The 27929-nt window shown below is 41.0% G+C and overlaps 1 protein-coding gene across 4 annotated transcripts in view; it reads right to left on the bottom strand.

Moving 5' to 3' along the window:
* Positions 1-27929, bottom strand: part of PCDH9 (protocadherin 9) — a 1856774-nt gene that overhangs the window by 1823041 nt on the left and 5804 nt on the right. The gene's annotated exons all lie outside the window — the stretch shown is intronic.

The following is a 27929-nucleotide window of genomic DNA, read 5'->3' as shown; positions in this document are numbered from 1 at the left end:
TTGGACAGCGTTAGTGTCCCCTTGTGGAGAGCAATTATAAATTTTATGCCACAAAATTAGTACCCTAGTTAATTTTATGAACCATCGTAGATCTGTAGTTTGCATGTCAAATTGTAGGGCTACCAGAACACTTTTATGCCACATGGTAACCCCAATTCATATTAGGACATGCATTGTCCCCAGGTCATATTATGCCACATTACAGAGTCACCTGTTCATACTGTGTCACTTTAGGGTACACTCCAGTACAAATTATGCCAGTTTTTATTATGTAACATTATAGTGACCACAACATTTTAATGAGCAGATCAGATTATGACACATAGATTGCAGCGCCCTTCAATTCATACTGTGCCAAATTACAGTGGCCTCCAGTTCAATTTATGCCATACTACAGTGCAGTGTCGTAAGTGGCAGGCAGCCCCCTCCCCTGGAATTTCGGGCGTCCCGGCAGCCCACCCCCGGGAATTTTGGCCTGCCTCCCCCCCCCCCACACACACACACACGGACGTTTTGTGAACGTAATTTTTCATTAAGGCAGATTAGAAGACACTAGCAGCGCCGGGACCGGCTCAGAAAATGATGATCTCCGGGTCCCGGAAACGGCGAGCAGGGGCTGGGAGGTAAGCAGGTACCACTGGTGCTGCGCAGTAATAGCCCCGTAGACCCTCGGCACCCTCACCTACTCAGCGCCTCCCCGCCGCCGCAGGGTTTGTTATAGTTACACCACTGCTACATTGCCCGTTTACCGTTATAAAATCTACTATACACACACAATGTCACTGAAAATGTAATGTCACATACCGTATTTCAGTCTGGGTGATGCATAAGACCCATTTGCTTCGTAGTCAAATCTGAGAAATGGTATGTAGCCTTATAATGTGGTACCCATTCAGTAGCGCACGCAGGGGGGGTTTCTGAGTACCCAGAAACCCCTCCTGGAGTCTAATGACCCTAGCCTGAAAGCTGAGGGTCCCCTCTTTCCATGGATACAAGAATTTTTAAAATCGGCCCTTGGGAACCGGAGATATCTGACTTCAAAGCAGTGGTCCCCATCCAAGCCTATTAATTGCTATTCCCAGTCAGATATTTCAGGTTCTGTCTGACTTAGAGTTTTTCTGAGGGAATATTCCAAAAGCTGGGACTCTCCCCCTTTGCTGGACACTAGTAGCTTGTCTCTACTTTTCCCAGAACCAGAGATATCAGCCTTCAAGCAGCTGGTTACTGCTCCAGCTCCACACACCTGGTATGTAGTATGTAGTTTTATATACTCGTTGGCAGATTGCTCTGCCTCCTGAAGTCTGATCCCCTAGTCCCCAATACTATTTGGTAGGTGGAATTCTCTAGTTTTTAATTTCATTAAAATGTAAGAATTTTTTTTCCCGAGAACTGGAGATATCTGCAGTCAAGCAAGCTGTCCTCCCACCAGAAAATTATGAATAATAAGCCCACTCCACTATATACCCCTCCTCTGCATATTAAACATCCTCTACCACCCTGGAAGTTATGTATCAGGGCCCCTTCATTCAGCCCAGTGCCCCCTTCTCCCACCTTGTCTCCCAACATCTGTGCAGTAAAGGAGTAATTAGTAGAAATTACTGATCCAGGCCCTACATGCTGAGCGGTTGATATAATACCCCCTACCACCCGCGGGACATCAAAGCCTCCCCCACCCCTACCGCTGGAGGATCGGTAGGGGCCTCAATACATTGCTATGTATGCCCAGGGGTCTACACTGCTGTTGACGCCCCTGTATGTGTATATATATATATATATATATATATATATATAAATATATGTAAATGGATGTGTATAATATATCCTAAGAAGTTACACACATCATGAAGTTGGATCTGATGTTACTTATTTGAACAAAACTGTGATCTGAATTTGAAAAGTGAACCAAACTTTGTATAAGCCTTTTTTACTGACACACTATTATTGTGATGAAATTTATAATAAAAAACTTTTTTATGTACCAATGCATGACTGCTAATGTACTAAAGTGGTGAAACAGACAGAGCGCACATCTATCTCTTTTCCTTCTATCTGTCCCACCTGGTACCTATATTAACAGCTAGGTACGGTAGAAGTGCTGCTCACTAACCAGCGCAGAAAAAGGACCACACTCCCCCCCATTTTCTATATATATATACATGTGTGTGTGTGTGTGTGTGTATATATATATATATATATATATATATATGTATCCAAACAAAGGGCACTCGAGGACTTCAAAATAGGTGAAGACATAGGACTGGTTTATTTCTCAGTCAAGATGATGTCAACGTTTCGGGGTCTCCCCCGTCGTCAGGACAAATAAGGTGTACATACACCTTAATTGTCCTGACGACGGGGGAGACCCCGAAACGTTGACATCATCTTGACTGAGAAATAAACCAGTCCTTTGTCTTCACCTATTTTGAAGTCCTCGAGTGCCCTTTGTTTGGATACATATCTCTGGAACTGCAAGGTTCCTTATTGCAGGCACCGGGGCAAGCCACCTTGGCCTACACCCAAGCCCGGGAGTGCCAGTTTATCTGGATTCTATATATATATATATATATATATATATTTGGATACACCAGAGTGAACATCCGGTCACCCAGCCTTATTTTGTTGATTGAACCTTGATGTTGACACTGAAAAAGGGTGCGAAAAACAAAGTATAAGGGGACATACCCTTTGCCAGTCTAAACGAGTGTTCTGATATTTGGCAACATACTGTATGTACTTCTACAGAGTTCTTGTTTTGAGATACATAGCGGTTCCATCAATTAGAGACACTGCATGAAATGCTATCGTACTTTTTCAATCAAGTCATCAAACGCCCCTGATGAAGTCACGTAGTTGACGAAACGCGTTGAGACTGCCATTTTATTGGATTACTGTACATTCTGTGTAAAGACTCTGTAAAATGACCATGTGATTTTGTCTTTTCATTAAGCCTTTTTGAAGGCTATTTTTATCAGTATTAAATATTTGTACGGTACTCTTTACTTAGAAGGGCGCCCACGATTTTGATCGTGGGCATCGTTAGTAAAAAATCTCGGGCATCTCGGGGATTGAATGCACTAAAAAATCGGGTGCGATCAACCGACGAGATGCCCGAGATTTCCCATAGGGAACAATGTTAAATGTCTCAATTGACCCAATTTTCCTGTTCAATGCCTCAATTGACCCGATTTTTCCATAGGAAACAATGTTAAATGGGCCACAGAGGCCAAATAGGCACCCTGAAGTGTATAATGGCCACCCGAATTGTTAACGCCACCCCACGATCAACGTCAACCCGATGCGTGGCGAGCGCAGCGAGCCCGCGAGGGGCGGCGGTACGCGTCCTACGACCTTTTCATACCCCCACTATCCACGTCGGCGTGGAGTTGAGAATAGAAAGTGTGGCGAGCGCAGCGAGCCACCGAGCCCGAAGCGTGGCGAGCGCAGCGAGCCCCGCGAGGGTACGCGGACAGCTGTGAAGCCCGCGAGGGGACGCGGATACCTGTGAAGGTATCCGCGTCCCCTCGCGGGGCTCGCTGCGCTCGCCACGCTTCGGGCTCGGTGGCTCGCTGCGCTCGCCACACTTTCTATTCTCAACTCCACGCCGACGTGGATAGTGGGGGTATGAAAAGGTCGTAGGACGTGTACCGCCGCCCCTCGCGGGCTCGCTGCGCTCGCCACGCTTCGGGTTGACGTTGATCGTGGGGTGGCGTTAACAATTCGGGTGGCCATTATTCACTTCAGGGTGCCTATTTGGCCTCTGTGGCCCATTTAACATTGTTTCCTATGGAAAAATTGGGTCAATTGAGGCATTGAACAGGAAAATCGCGTCAATTGAGACATTTAACATTGTTCCCTATGGGAAATCTCGGGCATCTCGTCGGTTGATCGCACCCGATTTTTTAGTGCATTCAATCCCCGAGATGCCCGAGATGGGCGCCCTTCTAAGTAAAGAGTACCATTTGTACATATAAAAAAAGGAAAGTGGTGTATTTTACCGAAGCGCACTCTAACTTTCTCTGTATATATACATATATATATATATATATATTATTGTTATTATTATTATTATTATTTATATACATTTGGTCTATCTATAATACTTTAACTGACCCGGCATAAACTGGGTCACCTAAGTGTCCATCTCCGTGCTTTGCTCCGCCCCTCTGGAAACCCCCTTCTGAAAATCCTGCGTTTGCCCCTGCCATTGCACCCATTATAGTTACGCCCATGCTCTTTATAGGAGAAGAATATATATATATATATATATATATATATATATATATATATATATATATATATATATGAGCTATAATACTAATTTTCTCCTTTTCTTGTAATTCAAATGCACAAATATTTCATCCATACAATAATATATTACACATGCAACAGACACTGAAACTGAGCTCAATGAAATCTCCAATTTCAAGCTAAATCTTACAGAATGCATGAGAGATTACAGTACATTTCCAGAGTTCACATTCACTAGCTTAACCAGTGATTGTTTGAGTGTGGTTGTTAAGGAATATATATATCTAAAGGATTTTATTTGGCCTGAACTTACCTCCTTGGATATTTATAAATATAAAGTGACAGGCCAATACATGTTTCAGCACTAGCTCCAGTGCTTGTCTAAAAGCATAAACCCTAAATCTAGATTGCCATCTTGACCCAAAAAAACAAAAGCAAAATGATAAAATATTGCAGAGTCTGAAGCTGGAAACAGCATCGTCTATTGCACACTTCACTGAAAGGAATAAATCTAACTGTATACCTAAGACTTGTGAACCTTTTCTTGGGATAAAGCTGGCTAATGCACAAATCATGAAAACATTGCAAATTGAACATTTATCACATATTTTACAAGCTTTCACATGGACATAAATAATCCTTTATACAGTAAAAAAAAAAAAAAAACAATATGGCAGAAGTGTTAACCAAGTAGTTGTAGACTGACAAAATTAGATATTTAGCACCATATCAGCCTTATTAATGGTGAAATTTAACAAGGCTTCTCTCTCGCTATTCATTTAATCAGTGTTTTCCTTTTGTTGTAAATGACACACACTTACCCTAAAGGTGTGTCCACATGGGCTGATCCGGCGGCTGTCAATATTGATTAGAGATCAGCGGCCCACCATTACCTGCCAGGGGAGGGGGGCATCAGCTGACAGGGAGGGACGGTACGTCGGGAAAAGCAGGGGCCATGCTACATTGAGCAGCATGGCCCCACTCTGAGATAGTAGAAATAGTCTGTGCTGCACAGTCAAGTTCTACATTCGATTCTGCGGGGCCGCACATTGAGATTGGGTGCTGCATAGCACGATGCGATTTTACTATGTACTATGCAATTTTAACAATATAGTCAAAATCGAAAGTGAAAATCGCACCGTGTGTACACAGCATTAGATTCCTCACAAAAGGGTAGATTTATTACAGCGGCGCTAAACATTTTAACATCTTGTCCACCGAAGCAGCGGAGTGCTAACGCCCCTTCGGCGATGTCCCCTCCTTAGGACGGTGCATCGGTTAACACTGATGCGCCATCTCCTTCCCCCCGGCCGGCTCACTGCGCATGCGTGGGATCTCGCTACTCACGTGAGATCCACAGCACAGCTCAGAGCCAACAGCAGGGACAGCGCTGTCCCTGCTGTGGGCATAGGGCATCGCCGCCTGAAGCTGTCAAAGTCAATAGCTGCAGGGGCAGATCGGTCATAAATTAGGCAGAAGGCAGGTGCGCAGTACAAAATATCATCCCTGCGCTATGCCTCCTGCCCCACAGGGGAAGCGCTATCCCCTGCCATAACGGACAGGGATAGCGCATATTCCCCTGATCACCGGGTCATAAATCTACCCCAGAGGATCTGATTCAGCTTTGTTAGCAAAGCAATTAAGCACACAACTTAGCAAAACCATTCTTCACTGCAGGTGGAGCAGATGCAGACATGCCTACCCCGCATTCAGACTGCTGCTGCCCCGCAAACCTACTTGCACCTAACAGCTTTAGGGTCACTACATTAGAGGGAGCTGGGCCTGCACACTAACATCACAGCCTGCCACCGCGGGGTTGTTGGTAGTGGTGGCCAAGCTGCTGTCACGGTGAGGAAGTCTGTGGATGGGAGGAGCAGGAGAGTCAGCAGCAGCAGTCCTTGCATCATCCCTGCTGCTCTCCAGACCACAATGATGGCTCCCACCACACTGCAGGGTCCCTGGAAGAAGGAATACAGCCAGATGAGTGCTCTGTGTACTGGGGTGTGTGGGAATGGGGCTGCTGTGTATAATGTAATATAGCGTGGGCTGTTTATATTGAAATATGGGGTATGCTTTTTACAACGTAATATGGGGTGAGCTGTGTATAATTTAATATGGGGGTTGTGTATAATGTAATATGGTGTTGTGTATAATATGGTGGGTTGTACATAATGTAATATGGTGCTGTGTGTAATATGGGGGGGGGGGTTGCGTATAATATAATATGGTGCTCTGTGTAATATCGGGATTGTGTATAATGTAATATGGTGCTGTGTGTATTATTGGGGGGTTGTGTATAATGTAATATGGTGCTGTGTATAATATGGGGGTTGTGTATAATGTAATATGGTGCTGTGTATAATATTGGGTGGTTGTGTATAATGTAATATGGTGCTGTGTGTAATATGGGAGGTTGTGTATAATGTAATATGGTGCTGTGTGTAATATGGGGGGGGGGTTGTGTATAATATAATATGGTGCTGTGTGTAATATGGGGGGTTGTGTATAATGTAATATGGTGCTGTGTGTAATATGGGGGGGTTGTGTATAATGTACTATGGTGCTATGTGTAATATTGGGTGATTGTGTATAATGTAATGTGCTGCTGTGTGTAATATGGTGGGTTGTGACAATATGCATAATGCCGCCGCTGGTACCTGCTGCATCAGTGCATCAGTCTGCGGTCCCGGCTCTCCCGGCTCCTGCTAATGAAAAGTGACACTAAGAAAATGGCTGCCCCCATATAGCAGACCATTTTTAAGGAAGCTAGAGGAGGCCGCCGCCTCCTCTAGCATCCTCAAAAACTGTCTGCAGTATGGGAGCAGCCATTTTCTAAATGTCACTTTTCATTAGCAGGAGCCGGGAGAGCAGAGAGAGCTGGGACTGATGTGGCAGGTACCGGCGGCATTATGCTGAGCGGTAAGGGGAGGGAGGGAGGGCGCTGCCAAAATAGAGCTGGGAGAGCAGGTCCCGGGCAAACTGACTTTTTTCCTGGCCAGAGATGGCCGAATTCGGGGCGGGAGCTGCCAGCCCAAGTAGGCACTGACACTTCTGCATTTGCAGGGCTATGCCCAGTCTTTCTATTGGCGCACCCATAAAATGCTGGGCGTTACACTGCTTCCACCCCCTGCCCTCCTATGTTGGAGTGAACTCCCCTGGCAAGTGTGAAAGTTGATGAAGGCGTTCAATCAGGTGGTTTGCACCATCAGCTGGGGGACCTAATTCAGCCCACTGTGAGCTGGTCTGAATCACCCCCTATGATTATGTGAGTATTGGGCGTAATACTTGGAAAAGGGCCGAATATGCTGGGTTACCCATACACACTTGACAAATTGCTTCATGAGCAATATCGTCAAGTATATTATCACAAGCACTCGTACACACTGAGCAATATTATATATTATGAACAATATCACTCAGAAGGACCAAAATGAGCGATATTGTTCATTATATTGCTCTGTGTATACGCACCTTAAAATGTAATGCACTAAGATGCCGTGTGTGGATGCTGTACAATATGTATATTCTTCTTTCAGCTGATTTTAGCACTATAGCATACCTCCGACTGTCCCGATAATAGAGGGACAGTCCCGCTAATTGGAGAATGTCACTCATGTGGGAGCGATTGGGGGGAGCAGGAGTTCACAGAATCTCTTCTGCTAGGGGAGCGCTGGGCACCCCCCCCCAAAAAATATGATAACGGAGGTCGTGGTGGTAAATCCGCCCTTTCCCGGGATCCAGGTTTCAAATACACAGAAGTTGGGGGTGTGCTATATTTTTCCCCTGCCTTTGCAAAACACACCCGAGTATCAGTACGAGCTAGAGATGGGCAGAGCATGATACCCCCCCAATGGTGATTTTACTAGAGCATGGCATCTCCCTGAAACTAGTTTTAACAAGTAGGCAAGTATTGGCAGATCAATACAAAGAAAAAAGAACCACAAGTATAGTTAAATCAGCTGTATATGGGAGTGTGTAAAGCTCCCTAGATAAACGTATAGAAAAAATGGAAAGTATACAGCGCTGGGTTTGACTGAAAAGAAACTAATACAATTTATCAATAAAAACACATTTATTATACATAAATAAAAAACATTTGAAATTGACTATAATAGAGAATTCTCTTTTTCGCCAAATTGAGGGGGGTGTATGGGGCAATCTGGGGAAGCAATGCTCCAGTGGGTGAGCAAAAGAAACAGTTCAAGTGCACCAGTATTAGTTGAATAGTTACCAAGTGTGTAGTTGGACAGTCTCTCTCCTGTATGTTTTTGGAGGAGGAAGATGGAGTCCCGGAGAATTATCCAGCAAATTATGGATCCAGATTAACTCAGGAAGACCGCAAAATATTTTTCGGGTTTAGATGATATCAGTATACCCAGTTGCGTCTTGTATTGGGGAAGGAGAGAGACTGTCCAACTACACACTTGGTAACTATTCAACTAATACCGGTGCACTTGAACTGTTTCTTTTGCTCACCCACTGGAGCATTGCTTCCCCAGATTGCCCCATACACCCCCCTCAATTTGGCGAAAAAGATAATTCTCTATTATAGTCAATTTCAAATGTTTTTTATTTATGTATAATAAATGTGTTTTTATTGATAAATTGTATTAGTTTCTTTTCAGTCAAACCCAGCGCTGTATACTTTCCATTTTTTAAGTATGGGCAGATGTAGCATGTGCAGAGAGAGTTAGATTTGGGTGAGGTTTGTTTAAATGAAATTTAAATTGCAGTGTAAAAAAAGCAGGCACTTTGCACAGGAATAATATAACCCACCCAAATGTAAATAGCTCACATGTTACATCAGCGCACCTGCAACATAATTTGCTTAGTTGTGTGATTTTTTGGCTTTGTGTTTTGCTAACAAAGTTAAATCAAGCCCAAAATGTTGGAAGCAATGGAATCCATGCATGCTAAAATGCAGGGTCTGTATTTTAATGCAGATTTTCCTTGCAACTCCTGAGACGGCAAGGAAAAAAAATCTTCCTCTGGAGACTACCCTGTGCTGTTCCTGCTGCTAGATAAATCAGGCAGCATGTGAAATCAGCTGCACAATAAAATCTGCACCTTATTGAAATTTTCCCATAAAAAAAAAAAAAAGGAATACAGTTTTTTTAATTTATATATATATATATAAACGACCAGGAGGCGGCACTCGATCAAAGGAGCAGTCAGGAGACAAATATCTCGTAATCAACGTTTCGAACTTTTATTTTCAGTTCTTCATCAGGATATAAAAACATTAACACACAGTAAGCATATTTATACATACCACCATAAGTGCATACCAAATCAGCAGACTCCTTCCGTCCCGCCATAGACGTGACGTCATCAACGCCCGCCGCGCCTCAACAGCGTGTCAGTGCGTCAGCGTCATCACGTTGAGCGGGGCATCGGAGCCGGCAACAGGTTGTTATAGCAAAGAAACAAAGTTATTCACAAGGAATAATCAGGCGCCTGATATAGAGCTGGGTCTCCAAATAAAAGCAGCTGCTCAGATGTGGGGGTAGTCACTCCCCACTTTATTGAGAACAGAAAAGAAACGACACGCACTAGGCGAGTCGAGCAGCGCTTAACACAATGAATACTACCACTGGGTAAAAAGGTAACAATTTTTACTGTTAAAAATGTATACAAATAATACAATAATATAAATGAATAAAAAGTTTAAGGTGGGGAAATAAACGTAAATTGGAATTAATGCAACCAATAATAAAGAGATAAAATTGAAGAATATGAATCCTCGTCTCAGTGGACACAGCTGTGTAGTGTATAATTCACTTATTGAAGATTGGGTAAGTGCACATTACCAGAATGAACAATGATGTCCCACGGGAGGTGTAACAAAACTGGGAGTCCTCACGATGTAAATGGCCTGGTGGAATGGCCACTGGAGGAAATAATTGAATTCGAATGGAGATAGTCCTCTGATTAAACAGCGAGAGAAGATGTATATTCTTGGTCTCAGATCGCCGGAGGGTCCAAAACGAAATACCCAGTAGGTGTTGTTATGGAGGGTTTGGCTTCCGTGTCTACAGCGACTCACACTGGTATAGATGTGGTGACCAGGAGTCGCTGACCGCGGTGTCCGCCGTTTTGAAGAAACCACAGTGGGGATGGTAGATGGCAATGTTCACAAATAGTGAGATGTCCACAGTGAAGTCCAAGGGTATGCCCTTGGACTTCACTGTGGACATCTCACTATTTGTGAACATTGCCATCTACCATCCCCACTGTGGTTTCTTCAAAACGGCGGACACCGCGGTCAGCGACTCCTGGTCACCACATCTATACCAGTGTGAGTCGCTGTAGACATGGAAGCCGAACCCTCCATAACAACACCTACTGGGTATTTCGTTTTGGACCCTCCGGCGATCTGAGACCAAGAATATACATCTTCTCTCGCTGTTTAATCAGAGGACTATCTCCATTCGAATTCAATTATTTCCTCCAGTGGCCATTCCACCAGGCCATTTACATCGTGAGGACTCCCAGTTTTGTTACACCTCCCGTGGGACATCATTGTTCATTCTGGTAATGTGCACTTACCCAATCTTCAATAAGTGAATTATACACTACACAGCTGTGTCCACTGAGACGAGGATTCATATTCTTCAATTTTATCTCTTTATTATTGGTTGCATTAATTCCAATTTACGTTTATTTCCCCACCTTAAACTTTTTATTCATTTATATTATTGTATTATTTATATACATTTTTAACAGTAAAAATTGTTACCTTTTTACCCAGTGGTAGTATTCATTGTGTTAAGCGCTGCTCGACTCGCCTAGTGCGTGTCGTTTCTTTTAGGTTGTTATAGCAACCATAATACAGAAGACGCGTATAAGCGAAAATACAATTAGAGATTGCCGTATAGCTAAAAAGAGCATTAAAGTGCATCCAATTGTGGATAAGTGACATGATCATATAAAAAACAAAAAGCACATCTAGAAAATACATAAAAAAAGAAGAAGGTATATACAGTAGAGAATACGTACTTCATGTAGATGTCATAGAGGCAAGTATCAAATCAGTTAATAGATTGCGTAATATAACGTTGATCATTAATCATAGCCAAGTGACACCATACATGAAACAACACTTTACATCAGCTAGAGTGCCCTTTAATCACACTAATCGGATATGGCATACATTGAAATCAGGGAGCACAACAGAGACTGAATATTATCGGATAGGTGTAGGATGCAAAGTAAAACCTCGAAAATACTCGTCAGTGTAAGAGGACGCGGCAGAAGGGGCAGACCACCCCTGAGACCCTAATCTTTAATTTGTCATCACAGACATTGACTTTTGCTGAACGGAGTGTATTAAGTAAAGGACTATCTTTTGTGCCAACGGCTCGTTTTAATGACATGCAATGGGAGATTGAAAAGTACAAACTTAACCGCTTACTGAAATTGAAAGAACATTTCGGTAAGAATACCGGTGACCCCTCTCCTCCCAATAAAGTGTCTGATATACCCATACAATTAGCCAAACTGCAACCTAGATCTGTATTTGATCCAATGTCTAACAACCCTAATATTAAAACATTTATGCAAGCATTGGATCATCAAGTTTTACATGATGTTTTGCCTAGGAATGCTAAATGTAGAAATGTTGGAGCTAATTTAACCAAGGATGAATTCAATGCTTTACGTGATTTAGGTAATTATACCAACATTATTATCCGGCCCGCCGACAAAGGCGGTGCCGTGGTAATCCAGAATTTGGAGGACTATAAACGTGAGGTATCCAGACAATTGTCTGATACCACAGTTTATAGACCCATTGCCCGCGATCCCACTATTGAGTTTGCTCAAAAATTGAAAAATGTACTTGATGACGCTGTATCCGATGGTACTATCTCGGCAGAGCTGAGTGCGGCACTGCTGGTCACAGATCCAGTAGTTCCGCTACTCTACACTCTGCCTAAGATACATAAATGCCTTACCACCCCTCCCGGATGCCCCATTATCATCGCCCGGGGCTCCCTTTTCCAGAATGTATCTACATACATTGATGCTTTAATGCAGCCGTGCATAAGAGCCTCTGAAGGCCATTTGCTTGACACCACTGCCTTCCTAAATAGACTTAGAGGTATGCCTTTGGTACCCACAGGGAGTTATTTATGCAGTGTAGACATTACCAGCCTCTACACTATCATCCCGAATGGGGCTGGTCTAGCGGCTGTCAGGAATTTGTTGAGTGGTAACACCCACTATGTGGGCCCTGACGTGGATTTTATAATTGCATTGTTGGAATTGGTCCTCACGCATAATTATTTTATGTATGACAAATCCTTCCATCTGCAACTCGTTGGTTGTGCGATGGGGAGCAATTTTGCCCCCTCGTACGCCAACGCGTTCATGATTGGAGTAGAACGCGATGTATTCTTTTGTAATCCCGATATAGCGTGTAATATCTTTTTTTATTCACGCTATATCGATGATCTGTTTATCATTTGGAGTGGTCCCAAGGATGCATTTGTTAAAGTTATTGATGAACACAATGGTACCTGTAGTCCTGTCAAATTCACTTATACTATGGATACTGAGACAGTCAATTTTTTGGATGTCTCATTGACCATATGTGAGGGTGAAGTGGTGACCTCGGTCTTTACTAAACCAACGGACCGTAATACAATCTTGCATGCCACCAGTTGCCATCCTAACACATGCAAATTCAGCTTACCGTATTCCCAGTTCCTCCGTGCCAAACGGATCTGTAGCACGGAGTCTTTGGCTGAGCAGCAGATTGACATCATGGTCCTCAAATTCCTGGAGAGGGGCTATGGTGCTGATCTGCTGCAAGAGGCCAAACTTAAAGCACTATCTAAAGATAGGGAATCACTTTTGATTTACAATCAAAAAACCTCAGAGAGGAAACGTTTGCCATGGGTTAACCACTTCAATGTGGCCAGCACTGATGTCAGTGCCACCACCAAGAAACTCTGGCCCCTCATACAGATGGATAATTCACTTAAATTGTCTGACACAGCCATCATGCCATGTTACACTCGTGGCAGGAGTGTACGTGACATGGTGGTTAAGACTGACATAGCCAAACTTCAAACATCTGGCAGCGAACAATTTTTGGGCACACGCCCTGGCTGCTTCAGGTGTCTCAACTGCATTACATGCAGAGCTTTGATTACAGGTGATTCCTTCTGTCATCCCTTTAGTGGTAAACGTTTCTTTTTGAGGCACAGAGTCACATGTACCACCCGTTTTATTGTATATATGATTTCTTGTCCATGCTCCCTTAATTATATTGGGAAAACAGATCGTACCCTTAGGGAACGCATGGCAGGGCATAGGCACTCTATTAAAATGGCATTAGAAAAGGGGTCGAGCGACCAGCCGGTCGCCCGACACTTTCTGGAAGCCAGACATACAATACCCATGCTCCGATATATGGTCATTGACCATATTCCTACATCCTTGCGACGAGGTAACCGCTCTCTTAAGCTATTGCAATGCGAGGCACAATGGATCCAACGTTTAAATACCATTGCCCCCAATGGGCTTAATTAACACAGGGGTCTTCATTGCTTCTTGTGATTTAGAATGACGTGTATTTTCGAGGTTTTACTTTGCATCCTACACCTATCCGATAATATTCAGTCTCTGTCGTGCTCCCTGATTTCAATGTATGCCATATCCGATTAGTGTGATTAAAGGGCACTCTAGCTGATGTAAAGTGTTGTTTCATGTATGGTGTCACTTGGCTATGATTAATGATCAACGTTATATTACGCAATCTATTAACTGATTTGATACTTGCCTCTATGACATCTACATGAAGTACGTATTCTCTACTGTATATACCTTCTTCTTTTTTTATGTATTTTCTAGATGTGCTTTTTGTTTTTTATATGATCATGTCACTTATCCACAATTGGATGCACTTTAATGCTCTTTTTAGCTATACGGCAATCTCTAATTGTATTTTCGCTTATACGCGTCTTCTGTATTATGTTTGCTATAACAACCTGTTGCCGGCTCCGATGCCCCGCTCAACGTGATGACGCTGACGCACTGACGCACTGTTGAGGCGCGGCGGGCGTTGATGACGTCACGTCTATGGCGGGACGGAAGGAGTCTGCTGATTTGGTATGCACTTATGGTGGTATGTATAAATATGCTTACTGTGTGTTAATGTTTTTATATCCTGATGAAGAACTGAAAATAAAAGTTCGAAACGTTGATTACGAGATATTTGTCTCCTGACTGCTCCTTTGATCGAGTGCCGCCTCCTGGTCGTTTGTTTGGTGTCCCTGAGGGGAATTGGATGGCACCGGCTCTACAAGGTGTTAAGGTTGTGCTGCTCCCTCCTGGACTTTTTTATATATATATATATATATACAATATATATATATATATATTACAGTATCAATACACTTTTTAAGATAAATCCAAATCCATGGTTTTGCTTTAGCTCAAAATGGAGATCAACAATACGACCTGTTAACAGCAACTTTCGACAATTATTGGTCAAATTTACGTTTGACTTATTCACCACTATCATCGTTGGAAAACGTGATCAGGCGAAAAACTCGATCCAAGTGTTTTAGTAAAAAATGTGTCCATTTTCAACTAATTTTCTGGCCATTTTCACAGATGCAGATTCGACTTTAACTCCTCGAGTGCCAACATATCTCTGAGAGATGTGCAAAATATCCCCTACAAATGCCAGTGTCGCTCACATTTGTTATATAAATTCAAATAAAAAATGTTATGCGAAAAAGATTATTTTACCTATGAAAGGTAAACATTACAGGTCATTATGATGAATAAAAATGTTTGCTTGGCAATTATAACGCCTATTTTTGACAAATTTGCTTGCCACTCAAAGGGTTAAACAAAGTCGAAGCTACATCGGCGAAGACAGTCTAAAAATAGTTCAAAATGATAGTATTGAATAGGCATGTCTGGATTTTGCGGCTAAAATACTGCTGTTCTGCTGAATGCTGTTTGTCTTCATAACTATAATTCCAGATAACTTATAATACAGTACAAAAAGCAGACCTAAAACTGTACTGTACACCTTAAGATTAACTGTCCAACCATCCAACTCTGACTGGTTGGAACTACAATCTAGTAATGTATGGAAGCAATGACATTTTGCTCCGAAATGCCAGGAAACAGACAAACTGTCATTTTGTCTAATTGACAATTTCTGTCTGTTTTCCTGTGTTTGGGAGCCAATTGTCATTGTCAGCGAACCAGGTGGATTGTTGAACAGATAATCTTAATGTGTATGGCAAGTTTAAGACTCCTCAAATGTTTGTTTAGGTAATAAAACAGCACTGAATTACTACTGTACTAGGTTATGGACCAAATCAAAAACAATAGGAGGGGGTAATAACGATTAAAGGAACCTGTATAAGAAAGATTACAGGGTTCACATGACCTCTTAACATTTCCACTCAACACTGCTCCATGACAGTAACGTTTGTTAGTCCACTAACAAATGAACACGGATTCAAAGAGGGTTTGTGTATCAGGAATATAACACTTATGCTGCCTGTTATGTACAGGAAAACACTGTGTAATGGTGCAGAAACACCTTGGTAAATATGTATGGCCATGCAAAGGGCCCATATGGCTTTAGCCTTAGGAAACTTAATTTCAGTTTACTCAGTTATGTTTCCAGGCCCTATAGCATGGGCTGCTATGGTTGTTGTTATGCTCCTGGAAACAACTCACCTTAGCTTGAAATCAGTACTGTATCATTGTGCCTTATTGAAAGAATAAGCCTATTGATGGCTGTGCAGTTTTTAATAATTACATATAAACTCTGAACACATTATTTCAAACCTTGACTCCTAGATCATAATACAACAATCTGCAAATTATTATTGCTACTTGTAGCACATGCCATTTACAGTACATACATGGTACATATATTGGGATGCACTAAAGTTCAAAGCGTTCAATATGTTTATATATTTAAATCTGTTTTAACCACTTGAGTGGTATGCCCGGAAATTTTTTTTGGGCTCAGCTGCGCTGTTGCAGCGGGCTGTCCTGGAGAATTTTCGGGCATACCACTTTGCAGTAAGTGTGCACCAGTAGTGCCTCCAGTAGAGCACCCCCTGTCACCCCCCCTCCTGTCGCCCCCCCCCCCCCCAACCCTCCGCTACAGCGATCGTACGCCGAAGCTCCCCTGCCGCCATTCACTATTTGCATCAGTGACGTAGGCGGCAGGCTCGGGGATGGCCGGCACGGCTCGGGGGGGTCTCGGGAGGGCTCAGGATTTCAGCCGCCCGAGTCCTCCCGACCCGCATTGAAAATCCTCGGGCCTGCCGCCTACGTCACTGCTGACTGTGACTGGCGGCTGGGGCAACAGCGGCAGGGAAGCTCCGGCGTACAAACGCCGGATCGGCGGTGAGGGGGGACCTTTCTGCATCCTGTGGTGGGTTTTACTGGGGTAGGACAAACCTGCCCTGGTAGGATTGTCCTGCCCCGGAAAAAAAACACCACTCAAGGGGTTAAATCTGTAGCCCCTCAGAAGGCCAGTTGTCTAAGCCTTGAAAAGTGATAGTGGAGAGTGACAAACTACAAACCAACCAGCCCCTGTCATTTAAAAAAAAATATAGACTGTACAAAGGCAGTTAGGAGCTGATTGGCTGGTACTTTATCACTCTACGCTTTATCACATTTCAAGGTTTAGAAGATGCGGACCTGAGTGCTGTAACATCAGAGAAGGGGAAAATAATATTAAATCTCAAACTGTAGTTTTTCATGGGCAATTGAAACAGATGACATGTTTAGGGGATACATTACATTTTGCCGAATGTGGTATATATGCAGTACAGGGAAGAATATTTCATCTGTTCATTTCTAAGCATTTTCTTACATTCCCACTGAAGAGAATGTAGAGGTACTTTAGGAGCATGTAAGGAGTGTAGCTGGAGTGTCAAAATGCTTGAAACACTTGAAAAATAAGCCTGCCTGGACATACCCTCAATGTGCTTATTATCTTTGCTTCTAAATGGATATCACCTTTACCTAAGAAAAATGGCAAATAAGAGAGGTTTCTCTGCATGCAGTAGACCCTTAGGTCCTGTAGTGTACAAAAGCTGTGAAGAAACACCCACATAATATAAGAATCAGGCCTAGCACACGCACTACACAACTCGAAAAATTGTTTGAATGTTTTTCTTTCTACTGTTCAAAAATAAAAGGTACATACCATCACTAAAGATAGAATTGCTGCTAAGCTTTTATTTTCTGGCATATTACTTGTGGATGGATCTAGATCGTTGGGGGTGACCTTAATAAGGTTAACAGTCAATAGGAAGGCCCCATATGATTAACAGGGCATTGGTCGCTGGGTCAAAAGGTTGACAGAGTCATTAGATCAGCATAGAAAAGGTAGACAGGTGAAAAGATCAAAATGTTGACATATTAAAATTTTCAAAATGGAAATGGTCAACATGGAAATGTATTGGGAGCCATTTTGTTTGATAAACCATGTGACTCTAATTAGTGTATCATTGCGCTCACCATGTTCTGGGCAAAGTGTCTTGCTCTGCTGCTGCTGTTCTTGGCACAGGTTACCATTCCCAATCATAGCCCATATCGATGGTAATGAATGAAAAAGTTGTCAAAAAAACTTGTGTTTCCCATCTGTGTGTCGACCAGTTTTATGTTGACCATGTGAACATGCTGAACTTTTGTACCTGTCAGCTGTAAGCACTGTGAACCATTTACATGTCGACCTATTGACCTAATGTATGTCAACCACATGGGATTGACCTAATGAAAAAACCTTTTGCACGGATATGGATCATTGGACAGACAGCAACTAGGTCGTCAAGCTGTAACTCGACACTACTAGGTCGACATGCATTAAGGTCGACATGGGTTAGGTCGACGTGGGGATTTTCACTTTTATTGTCCTGAAATTTTGACACAGTTGACATAAACACTGAAACATAGCACCACATCACCTCGCATGGCTCGCTGCACGCACACTATTTTATTCTCCCACCACACCCTAGTGGATGGTAGGGCATGAAATATGGCCTGTTGGCATATGTCGTCTCAATTTTTTTTTAAATACCCACGTCGACCTTTTGACTGTTGACCTTCCCCATATCGACCTAATGTGTGTGTTGAGCTAATGACCTGTTGACCGAACCCATGTCATGTCGACATTCAGTCATGTCGACCTTAATGCATGTCGACCTAATGCTTGTAGACCTAGTGGCCGTATCCCTTTTCCACAACCCTTTTGCTGTACACACTTCTGAAAATAACTGGCTTTGGCGCTTTTCTTCGTTTAAAGTAAACAAAAGACTGAATGGTAATGTAAGAGGTATGATGTCACGAGAGATCTGATTCGAATCCTATTTTAGCAAATTACTTTACAACACATTTTCCATTACAGGAACAGAGCTGAAATACAAATGTGATAACAAAAATGCATTTATTGCAACTGCACTGTGTCCTAAATAGCACTTATTAAGAACAGTGTGAGTTTGCCATTGTTTGCTTGACAATTAAAAAAAGATGTTAACACATTTAAAATGTTTAAAACCATTGTCTCTGGCAGAAGCAGTCCCATTCTCAATTCCTCACGTCTTGGTGTGTGTGTGTGTGTGTGTGTGCGATATTAATTAACATCAATCTTTTAAGCAAAGCTAATATCAATTCTGAGCAGAGTCTTAACATAGGGGGGCCAATTCTAGTTCATTCGCTGTGAACCGAATTCGGCCCCTACCCTGATGGTCATGGTGTGTGCATGCGAATATCTGCGCATGTGCAAACCCCGACTGTGAACGGCCTCGGCCGTCCCGTCATCTGCCAGCTACAGCCATATTTGATCTGACTAGATTTGACTAGATCACTTAGAAAATGAAAATGATCAAAAATCGCTCCATGTGCAGGGGCCATAGCAATAGTTATGCGCAGCCCCACGTAAAACGATCACCCAACTAGATTTATTCTGCATGCAGTATAAATCTAGTCAGATCACCAATGTTCTCACCGGAGAACACTGGCCCTGCCAGATCACTGGGAACACATCGCTTGTGCATTGCTGTGTGGTGAGCGACCTTACTGAGCAATCTAGCATCACTCAGATCACTGGTGCACCTCACTCTGGGCCTTATTCTGGTCGGTGCGGCCGGATCCGATTATGCGGCCAGGACCGTGCGTGCGAAACCACGCCTTCCATACGGATCGCCAACTCCGTCCGTACGCGGCAAGAAGCTGCCCGAACGGAACGCACGTGTATTTTACACGGAATACGCCTCCTCCATCTAAGGGAACCTCCCCCATCATTCGATGGTCGCAGACCATCGGCTGCAGGACCGAGTGCTCCACCAGCTCCCGCAACCTCAGACCACACGGACATTTCTCCGTGCAAAAGCAGGGATCTGGGCGGGCAACTGACATCCGGCGATGTCATATGTCCGCCCCCTACATGTGCATCACGGCCGCATTACCATACGTACGCCCAGCGTTTGCATGGGAACACCCATGAAACGCGGGGCGTATGCATATGGTAATGAGCCCAAATAGCCCTTCACGCCCCTCTCCACCCCCTGTTCGGAGTGTTCACATTTCATGCGGGATTTGGCCGTACGCCCCGCTCGCACATGCGCAGAGACGCCTCTGCACATGCGCAGACACAAAACATCGGTGGGCCGAACGCATGCTGATATATCCGCACCGACCAGAATAAGGCCCTCTGTCTGTAGGCCGGGGGCCCCATAAGACTTCACAGTAAAAGTGTTAATGTCAAAGAAGCTGCCTCATTGTGCAGAAAATCTGATGATCTAGCAATTTCTGTGTCAGTGTCTCTGAATATTTGCCATGAGTGGATTATTGTAATTGAGAGTACCGGGCCATCTGCTATATATATATGCGTGTGCCGGGAGTACCGGGCCATCTGCTATATATATATGCGTGTGCGTGTGAAACAATAGTGTATTGGTGCTATTGATTAATGTCCATAATGGTTGTCAATACGAGTAAAGTACAGTAGTTCTCCCATTATCCGCAATACAAATTCTTCCTTTTTTCACAATCAAGAAGAAGTACCCCTTGACTGTAAAAAAAAGGAAGAATGTGTAGGCTTCTGCCAGTTCAAACTTTTTAATAAAAATCTTTGGATACGACTTCGGCCTCATATTCCAGATAATGGGAGAACTACTTTACTCATATTGACAACCATTATAGACATTAATACACTATTGTTTCACCTGTTGTTTTCTTTCCCCCTCCTTCAGGGGATTTTTGTGTACAGGTTGCTGTAAATATTATCTAACACTTTCCTATAGCGTGAATTGGAATACTGTTGTAATTATATATACACAGACACATGGAACAAAAAGAGGCATCACTCCCGGTCTTTTCAAAACCAGTTCTGTTTTACTGCTTGTCGACTGCGTTTCGGGCTGGAGTCCGTCTTTAGGTTTATGTCCTGAAGACAGGTTCCGGCCTGAAATGCCGTCGACAAGCAGTAAAACTACACTGGTTTTGAAAAGACCGGAGTGATGTCTCTATTTTTCCTATGTGTATGCTTTTGGAGGACTGTATCTTAATTTGGAGATGGGCACCCGGGCAAGTACTAGTTGGTACATGTTTTTCTAAATGGTAGTGCCAGACCAATTCTATATATATGATTATTCCTTGAGTTTAGAATGCTTCCTGACCACATAAAGCTACCACTGGTACCATTGTCATTTTAAATTAACCATCTGAGCTCAAGCATTGATTACTTTAAAATCTGGAGTGTAAAAGGTACCAAGTTTGGAGAACGCTAATGTAAAGTGTAACACATGGTTCTGAAAAGACCAGTTTAAGAAAACTACTTTGGCTAAAGTGGTTTATATTGGCTTGTAGCCTGATGTGGACTGAACCCCACATTTGACAAGTCCAACGTGCACTACAATGTGTGCCTGAATTAGTTTTAGGCTTATCCTAGATTATAGAAAGAAATTGCATAAAAAAAAAACTTTTAACAAAAGTCATACTTCAGTTGTCATTTAGTTGTCATGCAAAACATACAATGTATAAACTGACAATTTTGGAACAACACTACCAATATAAAGTTTTTATTATGAATGAAAAATAACATTATAATACACTGATTTATAGTTACATACACATATTTTCATATTACACAAAGTTTAGAGCTCAGTATTTATTGAGCCTACAGTATATGCTGTACACTAGCACCAGTCACTATCAAATAAAGGCTTCCTAAATTAAATCTTATGATCTTCAAATATCTATTTAAGTGCTGCAGTATGCTAAAGCTATACCACCACCCAAAGCTATACCACCACTTAAGCTTAGCGCATCCTCAGTATTTAGCTACTGTAGCTACTAAAACTAAAGAATTCAGGAAAACATGGCTGCATGGCTTAGCCCACACGTAGGGTTTTGGTCAATGGAACATGAGAACTTCAATTTTTAATTTGACTTCATCCTACCATTTCGTGAACTACACATTGGGTGGGATCAATTAAGTTCCAAGAAGTGCTAAATGTTTGAAAAATGACAGTTTGAAGCTGATTGGCTGGTCATATTAAAAGTTAGGATAAATAGATTGCATTCATGAACCAGAACTTCTCTTATTGGTGGACACTTAAATTAACTAGTACACAGGTATCTGGAACCTATGTAAAGTCTCCAGCAAGTTCACATTTACGTAACACTTACAAAGGAAAATGGAAATGACAATCACAGAATATTTGTAACCTATCCTTTAAATATTTGTTTACATCAATATTAGCTCAGTGCTCTTCAGCAACCTTTCTTTAACCTCCAGGGTCATATGCACATGTATGTACATTGGGCGGCAGCCCAGGGCCCCACAATACTAAGAACCTTCGAACAGGAAGAGTGGAGGTCACACAATCAGTGTGGCAAGGCAGCATTCTCTACCTGCCTCCCAGCCTGCAGCAAGATAGTAAGTATCAGCATGCTGATTGGTGGATTGCTGGAGCTACACACTGTATGGCAGTATGTGGAGAGACGTGCAGAACTACAGGAGATGCATGTTATGATTTCTTTAAATTGGTTCCCATGAAAGGATGTATCAGGGCCCTAATACTTTGCTCAGGGCTTACAATGCTGTTAAGATGAACCAGCAAAACTCGCTTAGATAGGAAATTCAGTTAGCCGTGGTAACTGATCCCCGCAGGGATAAATCAATTGTCTCTGATGATGGCAGTTACTGGATATTTTGTTTCTCGAGTATGAGGCACGCAAAACAAAATCCATGATAACCAGCAATACCAGCACCTATTTTCATGAAGACACAATGGTCAAGGAACTTATCCCGGATCCTATGTGTTTTCACTAGAAAATGTGCATACTGTATGTTCGTATGAAAAAATGGGGTATAATTGAATTGCCTGATAATGACCATCAGACAAAAAAATCTTGTTAATACCCTGTTTTTGTGCAAACATTTAGCACCGACAATTGAATATCCTACTTATGCTCCAAGTTAATTTAACAATAAAAGTATTATACAGACAGAAAATCCAGAATGGCAAAATTCTAAATTCAATGGGTGTAAAAATGAGTAAGGAGTGAGGTTTTGTGTCCTTTCCTATCCCTATTTTCATATACATCAGATTAATGTGGTGTATACACATTTTACTTGTTTTGCAAATACAGTACAAAGGCAATTGTAAGTGCATATTGCTTCGGTTTTTCTTCAGTCAAAAATTGCATTTATTATCCTGGACAGTTGTAATTGTACATGTAAAGCAAAACTTTCTATAGCTATTTAGCAGTACTATATTACTACTGTATTACTATAAATATAACTACTGCATTCTACATAGTCTATACGACAACCAAAAGCAAGATTTGTTTGCTTTTTTAAAGCCAGTTATTTAAGACAGTCGACAACAATGTTAACAACAATTGGGAAATGCAATAACAATCCATTATTTATGGAAATTGGTGCTCAGCAAAGCAATACTTGGGTACACACCTTTGCAGTTATCGGCCAAATGGACGAAAATACATACAACAGTCATATCAAGAGGTAAGGATTTTCAGTCCTGCTCAAAAATTGATATCCTAGGCCTCCTGATCCTCTTGAATGAAACACATACTGAGCTACAAATTGCTCATTGTGTACAGGCCACACATTTATCTGATCATCGCTCCAAAGATCAGAAGGTTGATCTGATCTGCAGAGTGATCTGCAAATGGTGCACCCAGTTTAACATGCAGTCAGTTACTAAATAAAATGTCAGAAATTGATTGGTTACTAAGTTACAGTATTTTTATTACTATTTTTCGAAATATTCCCAGTTGTTTTGTGGCTAATATATGTGGTGTGTGTGAGTATTGTAAAACTGTCTACTATCTGTTATGAATAAAACCAGAAACCAAGACAATGTCAACATTATGAGGCCAATCTTATTAGGTGTTAAAGCACTGCAACTCACCCCCCTTGGCCTGATTTTGCCCTGGACTCGTGGCTAATGGGGTTGACCTTTACATGGACATTTTTAGAAAAGCCATGGTTATTGTTAAATAAAATAGATTTCTTAAAATTTTCATTGTCATTTTCAATACATATGTAATATCAATGTTTAAGATTTAAAACTGCAGTACCACCTAAATGAGTTTTCCACATTGAAATGGATGCAGGTTTTAGGTGAGGGGTGAAGGATGAATGGGAGGGCCAATCAGTTGCTGCATTCTCCATGACTGCAGATTCTGAGTAATTATCCTGATTACATACCTCTCTGCAGTGTCACACAATGAGATGGGTAAGCCCTGGGAACAACAGCTGCATATGGCATTGTACAGTCTCAAGCAAAGGGAAAAGCAAGTTAGTTATATGGGGTAATGCAGCTTTAAAAGTGAATCAAGGGGCAAAATCAACTGAGCACAAGGTCAAGCTGTAGCCTCCCATACTGTGTACAATTCCATGTATTATGGTATACAAAGCATAGCATATATTTATTCTTACAAATAAGCAATGCTTAGCACGAGTAACACCCTGGCATACATACCAAACATGGATCCAATGTAACTTTGTGCTTAATTCAACTTGCCCCAAAACGTAACACAAGTAAAATAACCTCCACAATGGATCCTTGATCTTCCTAGTCATTGTTGCATCTTGTAGGCAGCCTAAAAGTCCCCTCCAAATTCTCATCACTGGCCATTGTTAACATTGTCTAGCTTCAGATTTTATCCATGACCTACAGTATATGATAGCGTAATGTGACGTGACCTTCCATTTACCTTGTGAAAATGGTACTCAAAATTAATTAAAATAGCAACTTTTTTAAAAATAATATAATGGGAAAGACAGTTTGCATGCAAAAATAAATTATTATTTGAAACACTTTTATCATTCAATTTACAATATGTCACCTACATTTAAAACAGGATGGAGCTGAGCTGATACAAAATGACATTTTCCTACATTAACAAACAAAATTATAGTATTAGAAAGGCAATTTATTTTAGCTTTGTGAACTGTGAACTTGCTGGCACTTCAGAGTAGAAACAAATAACAATTACTGACAGTAACATATAACTTGCTATTTTTCAGATCAGCAATAACTGTTAACCTTCTAAATACCAAGGGCTTGACATCCCACAAGGAATTATGCTAATCTCGAACAAGACATCCATCTATAAACTCATAGAAGCAATTTATATTTTACATACCGTGACATAAAAAACACTCACTTCACTCTGAGCAACAGGGCTGTAGAAGAGGGTTAAACGAGTGCACCTGACAACCTAAACAATGTTTTACCTTTCATTTTTGCACAGCTACATAGACTTTTGTAGTTAAAGTACAACAAACAACAGAACTAGGACAGTGTGTACATGTTGTTTAGTGTCTTTAACAATTTCTCTTTAAAAAAAAAAATCTGTAATAAACTGGTATATATATATTATGTTGCACTAAACTTTATATATAATCCCACTACTGTTGGACACGAGTTATAAAAATAACCGTCTGAACATATTTATTATTAATGATAAAATTATGAGAGGATACAATATATAAGGTATATATATATATATATATATATATATATATATATATATATATAAATAATTTGTGATTTCAAGATATACTGTAAACCTGCAAGCAGCTGGAAATCTTAGTTTATACATTTATACATTTAATACAGTGTATCCCTTTCTGAGGTTTAAATGTAACATGCACAAATAGAAAGGATAACATATTTTACATATATATATATATATATATATATATATATATATATATATATATATATATATATATAATGTCCATCTGATGTATTTGCATCATAGCCTTGTTTTCCGAAGTCATAAACACAGTCAAAATTATGCGAACACATCAAGCTTAGAATTGTGTTGACACTGGACATAAGGCAACATAGCACCAAGTCATAACAACTTATGTGCCATCGTTTTATGCCCCAAAACTCACAGTTGAGAAAAGGAATGCTTGGAATGAGTCATGTAATAGATGTATGTACCATATAAATGGGTCACCGTTTCATATCTTCACATCTGTTGTTTATACCCAAGAAAATTCACCAGGGGGCAAGAAAATTAATTCCCCAATTGCTGTCAACAGAGTTAGGGAACCGCAATAAACAGCTTACTGTAAAGCCTCTAGCTACAATAAAACGGCTGTCAATAAAGCAGGCCTGATATGGTAATGTTGTTCTGGGAAAATAGATCCTTTGGAAAATGAATTACTAACACACTAACCAACAGATCTCTTTTTTCTCTTTATACATACAGAATGAATAGAAGGCAAGTGTTGCCCAAAGTAACTTAAAGAACATCATTTTTTTTTTTTTTTATCCTGCAGTAGACAGAAAGCATCATCAATATTTAAGATCACTATTGTAGTGCCAGTTTGGCACCTGAGCTCAAACATACGTCCTGACACAACCGAAACAGTGAAGAAACAATATGTTTGCGGTATGCTATTCCTTTGCATGTGTACGTTAGCAATAATGATAAATAATAAATGAACAATTAAACTCCAGAAGCAGCAATTAATGAGACTGCAAACCAGTAATATATATATATATATATATATATATATATATATATATATATATATATATATATTTTTTTTTTTAGAGGAAATGTTAGAGTACAATTATAGAAGCTGTACCAATACATGACAAGAGCCCATGTGACTCCGTCAGCTGTGAATCATCACTCTGTGCATTTTATGCCTTTCAAGTCTACCAACTACTGACTGTCAAACATCCACAGTTTTTTAAGGCCTAATGCCAGAAGTTCCATTACATATTGGGGATATGAAATGAAGATTAGAAAGTTGGTGCAGTACACCCTATCCATCCTGGATCTGCTTTACAAACTCAAGGACTGGTCGCTCCAGTGCAACTGTCATTAAATAAAAGGTTTCTTTGGCTGTAGAGCCAGTCTCATCTATTCTTCTCCCCCCCCATCTGTAATATACTGCAGGCTTGGCAAAGAGCCAGCATAGACCACATGGTACCTTAGTGCCATCTACAGGCTGTTCTATCAGTCTAATTTAGTGGCAACAGAAAGGTCTCAATGAAATAAATTAGACAGCTCTGCATTTAAATCTTTATTAGTAGGGAATTATTGGACTGAAAGCTAATGCTGGATTTTGTAAAATATGAGTTTCCCTGCTCACTAATCCCTCTTTAGATGGCAAATTTCACAGCTAAAATGAGCTTTGACAGATTGCTTTTGCTTTACTTAGATGAAGAACTATTTACAATGGATTGATTTTGCTCTGCATAATTTTGCTCTAATTATTTGAATAAATCCATTTCCTCAAAGTATAAGTTTGCTTTATAAGAATACGCATAATACAGTAAATACTCAGCGATACCAGTTCCTACACAGTTTTAGAAAAGTTTTGTGACATACTGTATGTGAAACCTGGGGGCAATTCATATCTATGACCCTGTATGTTTATATATTCAATATACTATCTGATAAGGTTTTATAGTGTAGTGCCTAAACATTAGGTCAGAGAACGTAAAGACAATCAAGTGATTTTTTTGTTTTAAACAAAGCAAATCAATTTTTACCTAAAGAGGGATTTAACCACGAAAGAAAAAAATCTAAACTGAAAATCAGTATAGACGATTTATTTCATTTTGTGATTTTGAATTAGGTCTGTAGGACAAAAAAATGACAAAGAACCTTTTGTGCAGCTAGAGAAACTAGCCAAGGCACAGTATTTCTAGAGCCACATAAAACATCGATTTACCTACAAGCATGTATTCATTACTTATAAATATATATATATATAAAAACACACCAAAAAAAATAACAACACATTTTTCAGATGTGAATTGCACCCAGTCATGCATTTTCTCACAATTTGTATTTTTTATGCAAAATACATTAACTTATTTTCCCAGCAAGAGTAAAAAAAAGTTAACCCCTTTTTGTGACCTTATAATTCTTGTCCCTTAAATAAAAACTTTAAACGCAATCTTCTGAAGGCTGCACAGTGGAACATAAGTGACATATTCATTGTGAAAATAGAAAGTCCTGGGGAACATTGTTTTAGTGTAAAAGTTACAGTGGGGCTGTGAAAATGAACATGCTCATGTTTAGTACAATACAATCAAGAATATACATAAGTATATATGCATACACATATATATGCATATATATTCTAGACATCATAAGAATTTTGCCAATAGTCA

The sequence above is a fragment of the Crinia signifera genome, chromosome 2, assembly GCF_055691185.1.
Source record: "Crinia signifera chromosome 2, ASM5569118v1, whole genome shotgun sequence".
In the NCBI taxonomy this organism is placed as follows: domain Eukaryota; kingdom Metazoa; phylum Chordata; class Amphibia; order Anura; family Myobatrachidae; genus Crinia; species Crinia signifera.
This window is presented reverse-complemented; position numbering and strand designations above follow the sequence as displayed.